General features: G+C 36.0%; 1 protein-coding gene across 1 annotated transcript in view; it reads right to left on the minus strand.

Moving 5' to 3' along the window:
- The window catches only part of LAMA2 (laminin subunit alpha 2), a 621,613-nt gene that overhangs the window by 576,415 nt on the left and 29,641 nt on the right, over positions 1-15,557 (minus strand). The window lies entirely within an intron of this gene.

Genomic DNA, 15,557 nt, shown 5'->3' on the forward strand with positions numbered 1-15,557 from the left:
GCCTCAGCCTCCTGAGTAGCTGGGATTACAGGCACGCGCCACCATGCCCAGCTAATTTTTTGTAGTTTTAGTAGAGACCGGGTTTCACCGTGTTGACAAGGATGGTCTCCATCTCTTGACCTCGTGATCCACCCGCCTCGGCCTCCCAAAGTGCTGGGATTACAGGCTTGAGCCACCGTGCCCAGCCAACTTTTTAAAAGTTCTTTAAGCAACAGAGCTGAGTCTTCTTTGTCATACCTTTAGATTTAGTTTCATCAGCTGTTTTTAGTTATAAACGTTTTGTTAAAATAGATATTGGTTTAAATAATATACCATTCTAAGTATGATTTATCTGCACATTATATATGGATATATTATAAAGATACTAAACCAGCATACCCTTACCCTACCAGAGTAGTGAACCTAATTAAACGTTTGATTTCTGAATAAATTGAACTAAATCCAAACTATTTCCTAAAATCACAGGACATTAAGGATCAATAGCATCTGCGCCAGAGATTTACTGTTATTGGGTAGGAAGACCAATTCTAACAGCAAATAACAAATATGAGAGTCCTCATATCTCAGTGCTTAGAAGCGTGTCTATCTCGAGCTACTGTAGAGGGGAAGGGATTGTTGTGTAGTCCAAGTCACTATGCTGAATGTACATTGATTCCTTTAATGATGACTGCTTAGCTCCCCATTGCCTGTCCCAGAGAGGCTTTCCAGTGTAGCTCAGTAATTCCTGTACTTTACAGACAGGAAAGTTGCAGACAATTTAAGGACAAATTCTGAAAGACCTATGAACAAATGGTGCTGAATACTTTTTTTTAAAAGACACATTTCTTTGTCTTAGTCAAAGCAAGATTGTTAAGTCATTATTTAAAATTCATTTTTTAAATTAGCAACTTCAAGTATAACAACTTTGAAACTGGAATAAGTGTTTATTTCCTGTTAATAAAAATGAATTGTGACAAAAAAAGAAATAGAATCAAGACCTTGTTCATTGATATAATAATGGGAGGAAAGAAAAGGATCTAGTAGGAATCTAATAGTTTATGCCTTGAGACTGATGGGACTCTCAGCAAAAAATTGGAAATAGGAGGGAAAAAACTTGACGGAGGTGGGTGAGGTCTGTGGAGAGAATGGGATACTTCAAAGTGAGAATGTTTAGCTGTTACGTTTAAGACACATTAAGCTGTAAATTCTGGCAGGAATACGTGAGTAAGGATATCCAAAGGAGATAGAAAATTAGAGATGGAGCTCACTCACAGAGGTCGTCAGATATGTAAATAAGGATTTTGAAGTCACTAACATAGAAGTAATATTTAAATCTATAGGCCTAGATGAGACTGCAGATTTTATATCATTAGATTGACCTTACCCTATTCTTGAGTCAACAGAAAGAATGTTGATCTAATTTTACTAGCTTCACTTTCTGGGGACAACAAAGATAAACTACTAATGATAGAAATAATTCAGATAAGAATTTGAAAATTTCTTCAGGAAGAAAGAACACTACATTTTAAGGATGAAATTGGTGATAGTTGTGAATTTTGAATTCTTTAGGTGCCTTATGTTTAAGTATCCTACAGTTATTATATCTCATTATATCAAATCACGTGAAAACTTGATTTCCAGCAGAACAATTAAGAAGCACATAAAGATGATCTTCTGAAAGGCATTATAACAGTTTTGCCATTTTTAAGGAGAGATTTCTATTATCTTTGCCTTCACATGCACAGATGTGAATTTTTAGTAAAGAATTAATGAGTGAAATCCTTTATGAAGCTTTTCAAGTATATTTTTTGAACAAAGTTTTCAGCTTGCAGAGACATTGTTTTTTTACTATCTGCATAGGTAAATTTGAACTGATTCATTATATCAGTGGTTCCCAACATTTTTGGCACCAGGGGCCAGTTTTGTGGAAGACAATTTTTCCACAGACCGGGGTTTAGGGGATGGTTTGGGAATGATTTAAGTGCATTACACTTATTGTGCACTTTATTTCTATTATCATTACATTGTCATATATAATGAAATAATTATACCACTCACCCTAATGTGGAATCAGGGCAAGCCCCGGGCTTGTTTTTCTGCAACTAGGTGGTCCCATCTAGGGATGATGAGAAACAGTGGCAAATCATCAGACATTAGATCCTCATAAGGAGCATACACCCTAGATCCCTTACATGTGCAGTTCACAATAGGGTTTGCACTCCTCTGAGAATCTAATGCCGCTGCTGATCTGACAGGAGGCGGAGCTCAGGTGGTAATGCAAGTGATGTAGAGTGCTGTAAACACAGATGAAGCTTCACTCACTCACCCACCACTACTTCCTACTGTGCAGCCCAGTTCCTAAGAGGCCACCAACTGGTGAAATGCATAGGTCCCCAACCCCTGGAACCAGTTTGTGGCCCAGGGGTTGGGAACCCCAGAATTACACAATCAACATACATTCAATTATTCAAATGAAGTCAAATATATAAAAATGAAACATTATGAAGAGCATTTTTGTCATTATTGTTATCATTTATTAGTGGATTTTGAAGTCAGTTTAATAAGTCAAAACCAGCATTTAAAAAATAATATAAAATAGAAATAGTGGAGTTCACTGAATGTAAAATGTCTAAGTATTTCTTTAAGACATCTTATGACATTTTTATTATGTGTGTATGTGTATGTGTGTTAGAAAGAGAGAAATTGTCCAATTTGAGTGCATTTCTTGTCAAGAAAAAAGTTAGAAGGCTACTGTTCTGGAGGAATGAGAAGAGAGGAGTGGTGTGTTGACCAGGAAATGCTTTATTTCATCAAAGACAAGTATCGGCTATGGATCCCATTTCACACTTCATTTCAGTAGCCATAGTTCATTCTCAGTCCTTTAGAATCCACCAGATCTTTATGTCCCGTAGCCCTCAGCTTAGTTATTGTGTGCTTGCTCGATGATTTGTACCCAAAACCACAGCTTAGAGGATGAATGTATTCAAACTGGATGTCAACATTAATAAAATTCAGCAAGTAACTACTTTATCCTCTATTTCATCTTTGTTAGCAGAGCTGAAGTGTACTAGAATTTGTTTCACGATCTTACCAATAATACTACAACATTGTATCTGATGAATACTAAAACACCTTTTCAACTCTGAGCTTTAACACTACATTAAATATTTCTAATTGGAAAAGTCTTTATTTCAAAAGGGCTGAGGAGAAACGTCAGATTTCCTGAATTTATCTCAGAAGGAGGATTACCCATACTAAAAAATGAGCATAAAAATTCAAACTATGGTCTATGGTGTCTTCCGTTAACCAAGACATAATATTAGTGTTAAATAATAGTTAATCTAGTGTATTTAACCGTTATTCTGGATTTTTATATGTTGACAAAAGAAACAGAAAGGTTAGAGCCATCAGCAGCTTGGGAGCTTATTAAAGCATTGGAGTTTTAAAATTTTTCTTTCCAATTCTTCAACTTGGGTTCACTTTAAACGCTGAGAACAAATCACACTATTATTAAAGAATGATAAATATCTGAGTTACTTCTGGGGATTATAAATTTGGAATATAACATTTTCTGATCCTTGAAGCAATAAACTGACCATATCTCAAGAACAGAGGCCTAAATGAGAGGAGCTGGAATTCATATCCTAACCTCTATTGCCACCATGACCAAAGAGTTTTGTTTTTTTTTTTTTTTGCTTTGAGACAGAGTATCGCACTGTTGCCCGGGCTGGAGTGCAATGGCATGATCTTGGCTCACTGCAACCTCTGCCTCCCAGGTTCAAGCGATCCTCCTGCCTCGCTTGAACCTGGGAGGCAGAGTTTGCTTGAGCCTGCCTTGCTTGAACCTGGGAGGCAGAGTAGTTGGGATAACAGGCACTCCCCACCACGCCCAGCTAATTTTTTGTATTTTTAGTAGAGACGGTTTTACTATGTTGGCAAGATTGGTCTTGAACTCCTGACCTCGTGATCTGCTCACCTCAGCCTCCCAAAGTGCTGATATTACAGACGTGAGCCACCATGCCCGACCAAGAGTTTTTTTTGTTTGTTTGTTTGTTTTTTTCTTTAAAGAAGTTAAGAACAGACTCAAAGCTAAGAAAACTAAGAGTTGTTGTTGAAAGATGCAATTGCAACTTTGAAGGCCACCACTCTACCTCCCCATGTAGGTGATGAAAAGAAAAAGAAAAAAGGCATACAATTTTCAAATAAAACAAAATTTTAGTCAAAGAAATATTGAAATGTTAGAAGTACAATGTAGAAATCCTAGATCTGGTGAAATATTCTGTCAGAATGGCTCATTGGTGAAGGACCAGTGGAGAGTCCCAGTGCAATGGGATAGAACCACAAAGAATTTGTCAGAGAGGAGAACAAAATGACGATTCAGTTTAGGCCCAGGAAGTTTCCCTGCTCCATTTCTCATAGCAAGACTGAGTCATTGCTGGACATGCAGAACAAGATGTGAATTAAGATAGTATTTATGCAAAAAAACAAAATAAATCAAAGAATAATCCATATATTGCTTTGTGAGAATTTGTGCCTATGTAAACGCATACCTAAAGAATAAAGACAGTGGTTTTCTCTGTATAGAGCACTGGGAGTGAGGATGTTATTTTTGAATTATTTTAAACTATTGTAAAATACACATAAAATTCAACATTGTAAACTTTTTTTTTTTTTGAGACAGAGTTTCGCTGTTGTTACGCAGGCTGGAGTGCAATGGCGCGATCTCGGCTCACCGCAACCTCCGCCTCCTGGGTTCAAGCAAGTCTCCTGCCTCAGCCTCCTGAGTAGCTGGGACTACAGGCATGCACTACCATGCGTACAGCTCAGTAATATTAAGTACCTTCCCATTGTTGTGCAATCATCACCAACATTCACATCCAGAATGCTTTTCATTTTGCAAAACAAACTCGGTACTTATTAAATAATAGCTCCTCATTCCTCTCTCCCTGCAGCCCCTGGTAATCACCATTATACTTTCTGTCTCTGACTGCTTTAGGTAAGTAGAATCATAACAGTATGTGTCTTTTTGCGACTGGTATATTTCACTTAGTAGAATGTCCTCAAGGTACATTCATATGGTAGCATGTGTCAGAATTTCCTCTCTTTTAAAGACTGAATAATATTCCATTGTATACATGCATAACATTTTATTTATCTATTCATCTGTCAATAGTCAGATTGCTCCCACCTTTTGACCATTGTAAATAATGCTACTATGACAGAGATGTACAAATATCTTTTCAGGGCCCTGCTTTTAATTATTTGGGGCATATTCCCAGAAGTGGAATTGTTGGATCATTTAGTAATTCTATTTCTACTCTCCATACTGTTTCCCATGGTTTCCCATGGTTGTCACACCATTTTGTATTCCCATCAACAATGCATAAGGGTTCCAATTCCTTCACATCCTCACCAATTTCTATCTTTCATTTTTAAAATTATGGCAGCCATCCTAATGGGTATAAAGTTTCTTTTGAAGTTTTTTATGACCAAAATATATTCACATACTATTTTTTAAACATTTAAAATATCTCAACAATATGGTGTGAAACTTAAGCATATATATTCTGTAAAAGGCTTGTTGATGTTATTTCTGGTTAAATAATTCCCTTCTCTAAAAGAAGGTGCAATTGTGTAAAGAATAATTACAATGTGGTTGATGAGAAGGGCTGGTTGGTCTACAGTGGAGTCAAATAAAGCATCTGGGGAAATTCACATACTGGGAAATAACCCATCTGCATGAGCTGGACCTACAAATCCAGGGGGATTGATGGGGATACCTGTACACTGAGCTCTTACAAATATCTAAGAGAGGAGTATAAATGTTGTATGTAAGGGGTTAAGAAGGATGTTTTAAAAAAAGCTTTAGTTCATTATTTAGGGGAATTTTTTTTTCCTGGGATATATTTTCCTGAATTATTAACTGATAATTTAATTGATACTCAAAATAATCAAAATGGCAGGATGTTTCCTTCAGTCTAAAAACTTAGCTGGAAAACTTGTCCTCCTCCTCCTTCTCTTCCTCTTTCTCCTTTATGAGCAGTTCAGTGATATTAGAATTGAACATTAATGAATGTTTAAATAGGAATGATTTTGGAAGGAGAAGAGTTTTATGTTGTCAGAAGTCAGTAGTTCTGGTAAAGACAAATGTAGCATCGTATTAATGGAAAGATCTGTGTAGCAGCTATGTATACATACACACACCACACACACACACACACACACACACACACACACACACATAAAGAAGCTTGTAGAAAAATATCAAATTAAGGGAGTAGCTAGAACCTTGAGAGCACAGTATGATTTTAATAGATTTTGAAGAATATTTTTTTCTGCCATTAAATGTAAGCAGAGATAGTAGGTCTCAAAAAATGTTCTTGTGTTTCCTACACTTCCCAGCTCCTTGCAGTTAAGAATGGTATATGACTATTCTTAGACAGTAAAAATGTGGAGTGGAGTCATGACTATGACTTCCTGGCTGAAGCACTGAAGACCTAGGTACCAGCTCCCCACTCCTCTCTTCCTCTCTCACAGCACCCATAAAAGCCATTTGCTGAGTTGAAGACATCACAAGAGGAGGACAACGGGGACCCTGAGTCACCAGATGGACCTGTATTTGACATTGCATCATTGAGAAATAAACCTCTGTAATGCTAAACTTTTAAGATTTGAGGGTTTATTTGTTCCTGCAGCATGGCTTAGAATTGATCAGATTACTACAGCAGATTAGTGATAAATTGTCTTCTTATAAGAATTAGCAGTGATATTGAGAAGAGTGGGAACAATTATTATTCCTCTGATCATTCTACCATCTATTTCTCCATCCTTTCCATATTAAATATATTAGATATATTTTCCCTTTTTAAAGTAGCTATAATTGTTTCCTAACATAGCTATGTTTGTTTCCTAATTGAGCTATATTAGTTTTCTAGGACTGCCATAATAAATGACCACAGACTAAGTAACCTAAAACAACAGACATTTGTTTCACAGTTCAGGAGGCTACCAGATCTGAAACCAAAGTGTCAGCCTGGTTGGTTCCTTCTAGACACGGTGGGGAAGATTTTCCATTCCTCTTTCCTTGGCATTCTTCGGCTTGTGGATGTACCACTCCTACCTCTGCCTCCACCTTTACACAGCTTTCTCCCTGTGTTTCTGTATCTCCTCTCCTCTTCAACGAGGACCCCAGTCATATTAGATCAGGGTCCACCCTAAACCAATGTGATATCACCTTAACTTAATTACATTTGCAAAGATCCTATTTGCAAATAAGGTCACATTCATAGGTACCTGGGGGTAAGAGTTCAACATTTCTTTTTGAAGGGCACAATTCAGCCTACAAAAATAGCTTATCAATGACATACCACTTCAGCTTCCCACTTTCATCTTCTGAAAGTAAATCTTATAAAATGGATTTAAACAACCCTTCCTTTTAGTCGTCATTTTAGAAATTGTTTTGTTTTTGTTTCACGCTGTTACCAACTTTCAAAAAAGGAGAGAATCTTAGTCCAATACTTACTCAAATTCAAACATAATTACTGTCTATACTTATACCAAAAATTATGTTACTATATAAGATGTAATAAGTTCATACACTGCAGGCAAAATATGTGTTTCAAGCTTTTTAAGTGCCCCTGCTAAGACAAGCGCATGCAATGGTGCAAAGACAGGATCGATGATCAGAAATGGAATGTAGTTGTCCATCCAAATTGCCAGTTCAAAACCTTTCAGTTGTTTTCTTTGTCCCTTTCTGAATAATCAATAATTGGTCCTTTTCTGGTCTTTCTCTTCTTCTCCCTTTTTATAGTGCTTCATACTCTCTCAACATCCCTTTCCCAACATAAAAAAATCAAGAGCAGACTTCAAAGTACAAAGGCACCCTAAAGTTATATTTTGTCTCATTAATTTGTTCAACAGGTTAACACACATACACTCATATATGTGTATACAACAAGTACTTATAAAGCCCTGGGGAAGCAATGGTAAACAAACCAAGAGAGTCCTATTTGTCAGAACTTACACTCTAAATGGAAGCACATAAACTAGGATATAAACGTGATTAATTGGGAAGAGGGTTTGACTGGGGGAAGAACAGAGCCAATATGAGTACAGAAAACAGGAAAATTCAAACTAGTTTAGAGGTCAAAAAAGTGTTTCTTGGATAAACTATTAAAACGGAGTAGGAGGGCCAGGCACAGTGTCTCAGGCCTATAATCCCAGCACTTTGGGAGGCCGAGGCAGGCGGATCACCAGGTCAAGAGATCGAGACCATCCTGACCAACATGATGAAACCCCGTCTCTACTAAAAATACAAAAATTAGCTGGACATGGTGGTGCATGCCTGTAGTCCCGGTTACTCGGGAGGCTGAGTCAGGAGAATCGCTTAAACCTGGGAAGTGGAGTTTGCAGTGAGCCGAGATCATGCCACTGCACTCTAACCTGGCGACAGAGCAAGACGCTGCCGAAAAAAAGAAAAAAAGGAACATGAAATTGGCATGCATTAGTCAGGTTAACAGAGAGGTGTTCAGGCCATGGCAACATCATGAGCACAGGCTCTGAACTGAAAGAGATGGTGATATATTCCACAAATCCAAAGGAACTCAGAATGGATACAGCTCATTTTTATGATTTAAAAAGTGGTGAGAGATGAGGTTGGAGAGAACTGCAGAGGCCAGAACATGAGGTACCTTATAAATAAGGTTGTCATATAATTCATCATCTAAACCAGTCCACTTGTGAGAATAAAGGAATCACTACTATTAATTAGGCTGGGGCAGCAGTTGTAAACTAGGGCTGACAAAGATTAGCTGGGATGTATGGCTACATGACTTATAAATCACATAAATAGAGGTTGGATTTCACACTAAGGTCAATCAGATGCCATGACAGCATTTTAGAAAGAAGAATAGCTCAATACTTTTATATATTATAAAGCTTAATCTAGCTGAAGTACAACAAACAAATGGGAGAGGGCTAAACCGGAAGAAGAATATCCATCAAAAGTCCACAGTGATGATTTCTAGTTGTGAGATGATGGTAGCCTGAATCACTGTGATGGTTATAAGCCTGTAAGGAAATTGAAGTGGTAATAAGTTAAACCATATGAAATCGCTGCTACTCACCATTTTAACCTACACAAAGGGCAGTTTCATAAGGCTCAACTAATAGATTTTGAGGAAGCAGGATTGCTTTGTGGCCAATATTAACATGATGATGATGCCAGTGATGATAGTGATGATGATGATGACAAGTGAGAATAGCAGTATTATCATGACTGACTGACATAAGTTGTACATTCAAGTTTAAACATAGAACACTTAAAATTGCTACCTCTTGACATTGAGAGAAGAGTCGATTGCATATGGTTCATACATAAATAGGCACAAAGAGGGAACCAACCCCAGAACAACAATCGCAGTGAGTGCCTCATGATTCTCAAAGAGGGAGATAGAAGAAAACTACCAGCATTTTTAGTGGAAGTGCATTCACTTGCTGGAGATCAGCAGAGCACAGTGAAAGTGATGGAGGAGAGGGGAAACACCGTGGGTCAGATGGTATGTAGGTCTGAGTCAATTTTGAGGTTACTGTGGGGAAACTGAATTTGTACCAGGAAGGATTTCTGATCTCTACTGTTTGAAACAATCACAATATATTACCTATGTTGATACATTTAATCAGAATCCAAAATGCCCACCTCTCAATCCTGACACCATGACATTACTTATGTTCCCTGCTGCTCCCAGGTTCCACATCAGGAAAATGATCAGAATGCTGAACCTTGGACTACTTGTTTTAAATGAAAAAGTAACTGAGAAATTACTGGATTAGACCAAAATTAGCTGTAAGCACCCATATTTTTTTGCCATAGGGAAACTGGGGGCTCGAAGTCACAAATCGAATTTTATTCAAGAAATTTAAAATGTGCATTTTTTTGCACAATGCTGTGAATATTATATTTGTTACAAGGGAATGTTTAATGTAGTGGAGATAATGAAGAAAATGAAGATGAGGAAGACTACTAGGTTTCTAGTTCTACAATAGGTTGGGTGACAATTTTCTAGATAGTATTTATGGGAGAATAGCGAGGATAGGAGTCAAAGATGAAAAATTCAATTTAACAGCTAATAAATCTGCAAATTTTAACTTCTAATATTTGTTTATTTCTTTTTATTAACTCTAATTTTACTTAAGATGATTTAGAATTATATAGAATTTTATGACAAAAATCTATTCGGTTTTCAGATAAACACAACCATGACTGGCATGTAAATATATATACATCCTAAAAAGTTTACCTTAGATCCTGAAATATTTTTCCCCAATATATCTAAAAATCAATTTCAGAAGTCCTACTTCACTAACTTGAATTATAAATTTAGGAAATTTAAAGTAATATTACCAATGTTTCAGTAAATGTCATCACTTTGGGAAAAATAATTATATTTTCTTACTTCTAAATCTTACCCTCCCACAAAAAAATAACAGAGCTAACCTTTCCCTCATTCTTGATTAACCCATACCACTTTGTAACAATGAGTTTAAAGGAAATAAATAGAAGAAACAAAAACTATTAAGAATGTAAAAGCCAGGTGCAGTGGCTCATGCCTATAATCCTAGCACTTTGGGAGACTGAAGGGAAAGGATTGAGCCCAGGAGTTCAGCCTGAGCAACATGGCAAAACCCCATCTTTACCAAAAAAAAAAAAAAAAAAAGAAAAGAAAAATTATCTAGGTGTGGTGGTGAAAGCCTGTAGTCCCAGCTACTGGGGAGACTGAGGTGGGAGGATCACTTGCAACTGAGATGTCAAGGCTGCGATGAGTCATGATCCTACCACTGCACTTCAACCTGGGCAACAGAGTAAGAACCTGTCTCAAAAAAAAAAATATATATATATATATATATATATATATATATATATATAAAAAGAAAAAGGACAGATAATAGGGTGATAGTATAAAAAGTTATAAGAAAATGAAATAATTCTCAAAATTATACACATTCAGCAAAGTGGTTGTGGAGAAATTAAAATAACATGGGGAAGAACTAGTGCTGATGTGAAGCTCTTCGCATTTCACTTATGTACAGGACTAACCATAGTAATATGTAAGTCCTGAAGCAAGTAAGGGGAGCCTCTTTCTCCATTGAGGTTAATAGGTCATATGTAAAACAAAGGAAATTTAATTCTTTTGTGGCTTAAAAAGGAATAAAAAAAATTAAAAGATAAAATGACTTTTAATTGAGAATGCAAAGCACACTTTTAAATAGTTAAGAAAAATAATGTTCTTCTCTATATATTGTTACAATCTTCAAGGCACTCAACCAATTTCTCACGTGGATTGATGAGCAAGCTCTCTTTTCTGCTTATATATAGTTTCTAATTGTAGTAAGAACATAGTAAACATATATTACTTCTCTAATTAGTTGTTTTTCTTTTTTAAGCGGGGCTTCAATTCCATGTTCATGGAAGGACAAGAAGAGATGATGAGATACCATGGAATTTTAAAAAAGAAAGCCAGCACAAAGAGAATGAAAGAAAAAGAAATGAAAACAAGAATCAAGTGGATCAAGGTAGATATGGGAGAATAGTAAACACAAATGTGAAGATAATACAAGACAGAAGGAAAGGTCAATACTCCTTAGCTATCTCAAACCTACTGCTTAAAAGTTTCCACTTCGCCAAACTCCATCCCATCAGATCCAATCTTACCATCTGCCTTATAACTTAACCAATTCATTCCAATTAAAACAGTGGAATGATCCAGCTGGAGGGCCAACAGGTTTCCAATTTTGCTTGAATGTTCAGATGGAAAAGATGCTGAATGGGAAGGTTAAGACTCATCTCTAGCTCATTCATGGGTCAAACTCACAGCCACTGCTGCCCTGACATCAAATGCTTCTCAAAGTTGTAGGATGCCTCCTGGCTTCTCCACATCGACACTATTTGAGAAACACCACTCCATAGGAAAAAAACGTGGAGCACTATGCAACCAGATTCTAACTTAAAAAAGCAATCTTTGGATAAAGACAAAGCAATCACTAGAGAAAGAAGACTTGAAATGCTAGTTATTTTACTGAAGCAGTGTTCAATTGAAATTCCCAATTATAAGAGCAGTGGATGCTCAGTTTCAGAAGTAGCCACATAATACTCATGCATGCACATAACAGCAGCTCAGTGATTTTAACACGATTGTTTCAGTGGCTAAAATTAGTACCTACAGTTAGTGTTGTCTCTGATTACTATATTTATTTTGGAGTGCCTACCAACCCAACGAATGGGAATATGAATCAAGATAATTGAAGCTTTTTAAAAGTTTGTCAAGGACTGAAAGTTGTGTCCTCAATTCCTATATCCCAATTAGTCAAATAGGTTTTTTTGGTCACCTGGCTATTATGCTACCCTCTTAGGACCGTTAAACTGCTATTGAAAATTGCCATGAAATGCAGGACTATCATCACCAAAGGAGATGGGCAGGGATGAAGCAGCAGCAATTAAGGACAGCACAGCAGTTAGATAATAGACAACATCAGCTGACATGCAAATAATTAGGCAGTAGGTGCACATGCAATTAAATATTTGAATTTCAATGAAAACCGTATTTAAATTCCTTTAAAAATAGTGACTAATTAATTTTATTACACATTTTACTTTAGAAATAAAGAACAGATAGGTTATCTCTCACCATAAATAGTTGGTAGACTAATCACCAAATGATTAAGCTTATATTATTCCCCACAGTTGTTTTCGCCATGAATATCCAACTAAAGACTTGGATTTTATATTGTGGTCTTAGAGTTCATTTTTTAGACTATAAAATAACTGGCAGACTATCCGTCTGCATAAACATCGTTCCAAATTGCGATACAGCTTTTATCAGACAATGTATTCCACACTGTTTAAGTAATAGTCCCATCGAGTGTAGTTTTATAAGACACTGCCAAGTTTACCTGCAGAGAAACACACTTCAATAGCGCTCACACAGCATGAAGGCATTTATCATTATTCAAATAGAGAAGAAAAGAAAGGGTTCTGATGTTTTTGACATTATAACTGGCTTGTGGTAAACTGCTGGTAAGCAGTGTTCAGTGGGTTGTACTTATCCTACACAACTGGAAGACATCTCTCATGCTGTTCCACAAAATACTAAGAGAATCAGAAAGGCTTTGGGTAGAATTCCTTCCTTTGCTCTCCCCCTGTTTTCCCACACCTCTTTAAAGACAACCATGGATGAATCTAAAAAGCAGGTTAGCAACTAAAAGAGAGGAAACATGTATGTGTATATATGTATGTTTTTTTTTAATAAAAGTAATATTTTTTTCCCATTAACCTTTCTGCCTTGTTCATGTAAGTGTCTGAGTGAATATTTACAAAACATTTTGACAGAGGCAAATATATGTTCTTTTCAGCATTTGGCCAAATAGTGAGTACATAGCCATGGTATTCAGGCAAAGGTCCACGTGACACCAAAGTATTTCCAATTAGATGAACTATTCAGCCATCTCAACCTTATCTCTACCATTAAATAGGGTCTAGCAACAAGCTGCTCCAATTAGAACTACTCATAAACAGGTCTGGCTAATTGTCTTGCTCGTTCATTTACTTAAAATCAGTCATGTACATTAAGTATAAAGCATTTTTGGAAAAGTAATTTTTTAATTTTTAATAAGATTTAAAAACGGAAAAGTATGATATAAATATGCATATCCTACTGAATTTAGGAGCACATTTTTTAAGAATACATTTTAAACATTACAAAATAAAGCATATTTCGATTCAATAATAAAACCCAATAATGATCAACCCAGCTTGATTATCAGTCTGTTTTGGAAGATTTACTACCTTTACCTAAAGGCTCTAGGACAAAAACTATCTGATTAGCACAGACACTTACTGTTTATCACACAAAGTGCCCAAAAGACTCTTCTAAATTGAGGTGTCCATGAAAGCTGTCTTTGTTATCTATAGGTGATACAACTTTAAAATTAAAGCCTATAAAATAAAATAAAATGATAGCAAATTCTTCTTTTGAAGTGAGCATAGCTATTTTAAAATTAGACATGCTTAGAACTGGACTAGGATGTACTGAGCCCAGGAGCTATAATGAACTTGAACCAGGTATTACATATGTATGTGTGAGAGAGGATTACATAGTTAAATAATATACGTGAGCTCTTATCATAAGTAGTATTTCTTAGTTGCTCACTTTACATTTGCATTTTGTTTGCTGATTTCAGCATTCACTTTTCTAATAAACATACAGACATTTTCTAAAGTGCAAAATTACATTCACCTACTATTTAAGTAGCATTTATTCCCCTTTTTGCACTCGGGAGTCAAGAGCACAAACCATTGGTTTGAAGTATCAAATTGATAAAACATCCCATAACCAGTTGGCTTTTGGAAGTTGTGATGGTAAAACAACTGAGGCAAACCTTCAGACACAGAAAACTATTTTTAAAGTAAAAATGCCAATTATTTCTATTTTTCCAAAACTATTCATGAAAATTTATGTTGAAAATAATTTCTGTTAATAACCTTAGGAAAAAAATGAATGAGGAAGTTAGCTTTCCTTTTATCTTATAAATTTTTATCTTCATTTCTCTACAATCCTTTTTATTTTTCAAATTTTTACCTGGGTTTGCCATATGCTTATACCCACAGCAGAAGAGGATAACAGAATTTAATGGCACCTACACATACTCTCAAAAGGTAACTAAGACTTTGGCTATAATGTGAAAACAAGAGTCTCCCTAATAGACAAATTTTCTTCTCCCTTGCACACAAACCTCAATTATAAACTCATTTAATTTAGATTCACTATGCGTTGAGGTAATTCCATTATATAAAAATATGATTATGCCTGGTATATTTTCACTATATTTTACTGCTAATAAGTTACCTCTAATCTGCTCTGAAAGCTTAACTCTGATTGCTTTACTACTGTAGTTGTTAAGATAGTTTTAACAATGCCCACAAATTGATTCCAAAAGTGAGAATATGATGTCTTTAGTCACTATGTTGTAACAAGCTACAAGTACACAATTTTAAAATGGAATCTTGTATTAAAATGCCTGTAGTTAGTAAGTAAAACCAAGTACTAATGTCGCCTAAACAACAGCGAAGAAAAGTGATAGCTTAAGTTCATATAGGCATTTAAGCCGAATGAAAAGTCATATCCAGAGCCTGAGGACTTAGTGAAACTGATCCTTTTTGCATAGAAATGCATCATTTAGAGACAAGTACACCAGTTGAATAAATAATTACAATGATTGGTTAAATCAATGATGGGGTGTAAATTAATCACATTTGAAAAATTACTAAAAATGTGGAATTTAAAAGTTTAAAGTCTCTAGCTACTTAGAATTGTCTATGTAGTAATGATCTTTCTCACAGCATCTAGACTCATCAATGCAAACTGGTTTTTTTTTTTCCCCATTTATTTTATTGCATTTTAGGTTTTCGGGTACAGTGAAGAACATGCAAAATTGTTGCATAGGAACACATGTGGCAGTGTGATTTGCTGCCTTCCTCCCCATCACCTACATCTGGCATTTCTCCCCTTGCTATCTCTCCCCAG

This window comes from Cebus imitator, unplaced genomic scaffold (genome assembly GCF_001604975.1).
Source record: "Cebus imitator isolate Cc_AM_T3 unplaced genomic scaffold, Cebus_imitator-1.0 Scaffold81, whole genome shotgun sequence".
Lineage (NCBI taxonomy): Eukaryota > Metazoa > Chordata > Mammalia > Primates > Cebidae > Cebus > Cebus imitator.